The following is a 5,365-nucleotide window of genomic DNA, read 5'->3' as shown; positions in this document are numbered from 1 at the left end:
CTTAGGTAGGTCGAATTTGGCGAACAACCCTATCCCACGCGGGGGGCCGATTGGCACGATCGTGGTGAGGCCGAAAGGCCCACCCGTGACTAGTTCCCGGCGTTAGTCCGAGAGGGTCACGACTGGATTGTCCGTCCGGTGGGCGACGTGCCGCGATTCGAGTTACGTGGCCGCCTGCACGCCGGCGGGCGCGAATCCGCAACATTTGGTGTCAGGAGTGGGATACAAACTCATCCCCCTCCTCGGGACACTGGTGTCGGAGAGCGGGAAAACGGGCTCTCCTGTCTCCAGCTAAATTCACGGGAATCGGTTCAGGGGTGAGACGAGCGACCCCCGATTCCCTCCAAATTACGAGTGATTTAAATTAACCCTTTACGAGAAATAAGATGGCGTCTCAAGGCGAGCGGGAGCCGGGGGTATTAGAAATGGATTTAGAATGTGTAGAATCCATGGTCCAGGATGAAAACCCCGTGCAGGAAATGTTGGTTGTGCAGGAACACGAACTCCCCCAACTGAACCCAGAGCCCGAAATAGGTGCGGCGGCGGCCGCGGTGTATGACACCTCCCCTCCCCCTCTCCACCAAAACCCTTCCCCGATCCCTGCCGAAACGGCTCACCCAAGCACACCCGACATGGCCCAGCTATGCGCCATGCTGGCGGCAATGACAGCGAGGATGGATACAAACACAAATGAAATGAAAAACGAAATAAAAGGCATGAACAAGCAAATGAACGAAGTGAAAACGAAAATGGATACAAACACGAACGAAATAAAAGGCATGAACAAGCAAATGAACGAAGTGAAAACGAAAATGGATACAAACACGAACGAAATAACAGGCATGAACAAGCAAATGAACGAAGTGAAAACGAAAATGGATACAAACACGAACGAAATAAAAGGCATGAACGAAAATATGGAAACAAACGCACTCAAAATGAAGGAAGAAATGAAAGAGCTGCGGGGTGAGACGCAGAACATGGGCCGAAGCCTGCAGGCGGGCATGAAGGCCGTTACCAGGGAGTTTAAAATGGCGACTCCACGTGTGGGAGCGAACGAGCTGGGAGGGAGTGCAACGGCTGTCGGGCCCGCGGTGGAGTTTGGTAAGGAGAAAATAATTCGGGGGACGTGTTGGGCGAGAAGAGTGACGGTGACTGAGAGGGAAAAACTAATTGGGGTGACGGAGACGTGCACGAGGGAGATAACAAGGGAAGAGACAGAAATAATAGTTGAGACAAGGGAGATAACAAGGGAAGAGGTGACTGAGTTGGCAGAGACACGGGAGATGGGAACGATAGAGGGAAGACTACACGATGAAGACGGGGTAAGTGACGCACACACACACGGAGGTAGTGGAGGACAATGGGGGCGAGCTGGTGGACTGGGTGGAGACCCAGTGCGAGCAGCGGGATGGCCTCCTCCAGGAACGAGGGGAGGGAGTATGCCCCCTTGAGGCGAGTCACGACCAGGTGGGTTCGGTCGTGCTTTGCGAGGTCGAGGGGAGGAGTGCTGTGGACAGGTGCACGGAGAGCTTGGGGGTATAGAGGCCCCGGAGACCCTTGTGGGGACACGAATCCCCAGTGTGGTTGTCCCGGTGTGTGTGGTGTCGAGGTGTGTGTTCACGAGTGTGGCGAAATGCGTGCTGCAACGCACGCATAGCGCGGGTGCAAGGGCGTGTGTGAGAGCGACCGGGTGGGTGACAAAGACCCCGTGTGCGGAAGCGACCCCGTGTGTGAGTGGTGTGGTGGTAAGTGTGCAGAAGATCGTGCTTCCCAGCACACCGTGTGTGGAAGAGGCACCGCGAGCGAGTGCCCCCGCGTGTGTGAGTAGTATGGTTTGTGTGAGGGAAATGGCACGAGTGAGTGGAGCCACGTGTGCAAGGGTAATGGCATGCGTGAGTGAGCGGCCGAGTGTGAGAGAGACAGCGTGTGCAAGGTCGCTGTGTGTGAGGGAGATGTCGGTGGGCATGTGTGAACATGCAGCCGCGTCTCCCGGGGCGAATGTAATGGAGTGGAGTGTGAGCGTCGTGACACGCAGGTGTGCGTGGGTCGAATGGCGACGACGGCTACATGTGAGGGACAAAAGCCGGGTAGCGGCTGTAGCTGTTTCTGGGACCGTACTGGGTTCGCCCAGCAGCGAGCGCGAGGTCCGTGCTGTGCAACGCATGAGGCCCCCACGTGCTCGCTTGCGAGAGTGAAATCCCGGTCCGGAAACGAGCGCGGTGAATGTTGCCGATCCCGCGACGGACAAAGTTTAGGCAGGATTATGGATTTGTACCGGATGGGTTCTCCACGCGGGCGTGTGTGTGTTAAGCTCCAACGGGCAAAGCACATGTGTTCGCGTGGGGAACCCCTCGAGACGTGGGGCTTGTGTTTTTTTTTTATGCGCACGGTGACGTCATGGCTGCACGTGGGGTTGGAATCCGGCAGGAGGGATATTCCTGCCGGATGGTACCGTCCAAGGAGGGATGAGGTACACGTGCAGCTGCATGACGTCACGGGCAGGTGCAAAGTGCGCGAGCTGTGAGTTGCCGCGCTGGTGCTGCGCATGTGAAAAAAAAAAAAATAACAAGCCTTACTTTCGGGTGCACAGGATTCCCGGGCAAGGGGTGGAAGACCCCCTTACCAGGGCACAGGATGGAAACTAGTTAGGGGGAAGGGTTAGCATAGCTAGACCGGCTCCATGGGGCAGGGGTAAGTCCTCATGGGGCCCGTGGAATGGATTAGGTGGAGGGATTTAGATGAGATTTAGGTTGAGGAAATAATTTTTGGGATATTTGGAGACAGAGACAGACAGTGAATGTGTAGCGGGGACGTAGCTTAGCTACGTAGTGTTAAAAGGAACATGCCATAGTGTAAGGGACGACGTGGGAGCACGAGTTAGTTAGGGGAGGTAGTTAGAAGGATGGCAGAGTTCAGCGGTGAGTGTGTTGAAGAGTTGGTGAGTGAAGTGGAAGCATGTGCTTGGTGAGTGAGTGAGGCCAGCGGGTCTGTGTGAGTGGAGCGAATGGGGAATGCATGGTGCGATGAGTGATTGGGGGGAGGAGTGACTCCCGCCCAAGGGACCCCGGGGTCAGTGTAGAGTGAGTTAGGGGGTTAGTCAAATTGAAAAATGGAAGTCGTTTTGTTGTTGGTGGGAAAGTAGGCTCGAAACCCATTTGGAGGGGTGCAGGAGCCCTGTTGATGGGCTGGGAGCGTGGCTGCGAAAGGTGAGTATCGCTGAGTGGGTACCCCGGGCACCAGGCTAGTCGGCCGTAGTAGGCCAAACGGCCCATGGGGGGCTGGGATAGCGTAGTGGGCACGGGTGCGCCTGCTTGGTGCAGGCGCCCGGGCACCAGTAGCCGCGTGGGCAGTGTTGTGGGCACGGGTGACCCTCGGAAAGGGGCCTGGGAAGCCAGCCTGCCACGTGTGCGTTTCAGGGGAAGTGCCATGGGGGGAACTCCCCGGTGTTAGGGAGCTGGTAGGCTCGGAGGCAGTGTAGTGCCCGGGGGTGCCATCGTCGGAGAATCGGCAGAGGGTCGTGCCTGCCAAGGGGAGCCACGCGTCCCAGCCATGAAACCGTGTGAGGGCACGGAAAGAAAATTGGGGGGCGAGGCCCGAAATTGTGAGGACACCAACACAGGCGACGGGAATCTGGGTTGTTAGAACCAATAGCTTAAGCGCGAGGCGCTTGTTGAAAGCCCCGGGGTAGTTTAACAGTTAAATGGATAGGGTAGAATAGGAAGTGTATCCCTCCGCACCATCCATCCCCTCGCTCTCGTTGTGGGCCGCTGGACCCACTTTGTGTTATAGATCGCTGAACTCTGGGGAGGCCATTCTGAGGCTTGGATTGGGCCTCGACACAGGACGCTAGCTCTCCCTTGTTCCCCTCCGGGAAGGGAACGTAGGGGTTGGGAGTAGGCTAGGTGACAGGATAGGTTAGCCGAACAAGGACAGTAAAGGGGGTTAGGGGACGATTTATAGTGGGGAAGTAAACATAAAAACAACAAAAAAAAATAAGTTGGGGCTAAATTGGTTTTGGACAAATTAAGGGAGTGGGTATGGACAGTGACAGGCAAAGGCGATAGGTTGGGAGGGAGACCATAGAGTAGGTCCGAGCCCGCCTTCCGAGTGGCCAGCACCACCGCACTCCCTCCACCAACCTCCACTGAACGGCGAAGGCTGGCCAGCTTCATCGGCAGCTGTTGTTTCGCTGCAAGGCCTGTGCCGGCTGGATCGGCTGCAGCTGCTGTGCTGCAAGGCCTGTACCGGCCGGATCGTCTGCAGCTGTTTTCTGCAAGGCCTGTGCCGGCCAGTTCATCTGCCGGCTGTGTTTGCCTGCAGCGGCCTTGTTCTGCAGGCTGTGTTTGCCTGATCACCTTTGCCATGCCATGCCCACTGCCCCTGTTCACCAGCCCCGTTCAATATTTGCTTTGCCCACGCCCTGTTCATTTCCATGTGCGCCAGGATCAAAGCAACAGTTTGCAAGCTGCAAGAACTGCCCTGTTGGCAGCTACAACACGGGCCTGCATTGGCAGGCCGTGCACCGTGTTTGCGTCCATCCATTAATCCATCCATCCATCCATCCGTTGTGTTCATTGCGTGTGCCACTTGAGCTGGCACGGAGACTGCGTTTGTGCAGCCCATGCACCGTTGTGGTTCACTGGGTTCATTTCAAAAGGGAAGGCCTTGGACTGCGTGTGAGCAGCCGGCCACATTCCCTGTCACCTGCATTGTTTGAGTCAGAGACTGCATGCGAGCAGCCTGGCTCCCTGCTAACTGCTTTCTTTTTGCAGAGTCCATTGATCCTGGGCCATGGTTTAGTGTAAAATTTGTAAGTTAAGGTTAAGATGTACTGTACATATGAGTGCGCCCCTGGCATGTCTGTCTTCGCGCCGGCAATTTTATTTAAGTCGTCCGTGTGAGTGGGTTTGTTTAGGTAGTTACTCAGCCCTCAGGTTATTTATTTTGGGGACACGAATACCATGAATGTCGCACTCAGGGATCCGTAGGTAAAATGTACTAGGAGAGAACTACACATGATGGCACACGAAAATTTGATGACTCGGGACGAGTCTGTAAAAAGGGGAGGGGTAGTGTTGTGGTTGACGAAATTCGCAAACCACCATTCAGGTCCCGTAGGTGAGATATCTCTGTAAGTATATGTGCAGTTAGCCCAAACCCGTTGTTTAGAGGGAATAAATGTCATTCATTCGGGCTGCGACCCTTTTAGATAGCCGTTTTTCTTTTACTATCTTTATTTTGGACCAGCCGCCATTACTACCACCACAACCACCACCAACCATGTCTCAACAGCCATCACACAACAACCACCAACGGCAACGCCGCTTCACAACAACAACGCCAACAGCCACGACCCTTACCG

The sequence above is a fragment of the Eptatretus burgeri genome, chromosome 9 (genome assembly GCF_056783735.1).
Source record: "Eptatretus burgeri isolate ZD-2024b chromosome 9, Ebu_testis_v1, whole genome shotgun sequence".
NCBI lineage: Eukaryota > Metazoa > Chordata > Myxini > Myxiniformes > Myxinidae > Eptatretus > Eptatretus burgeri.
Note: the sequence above shows the minus strand (reverse complement) of the source record.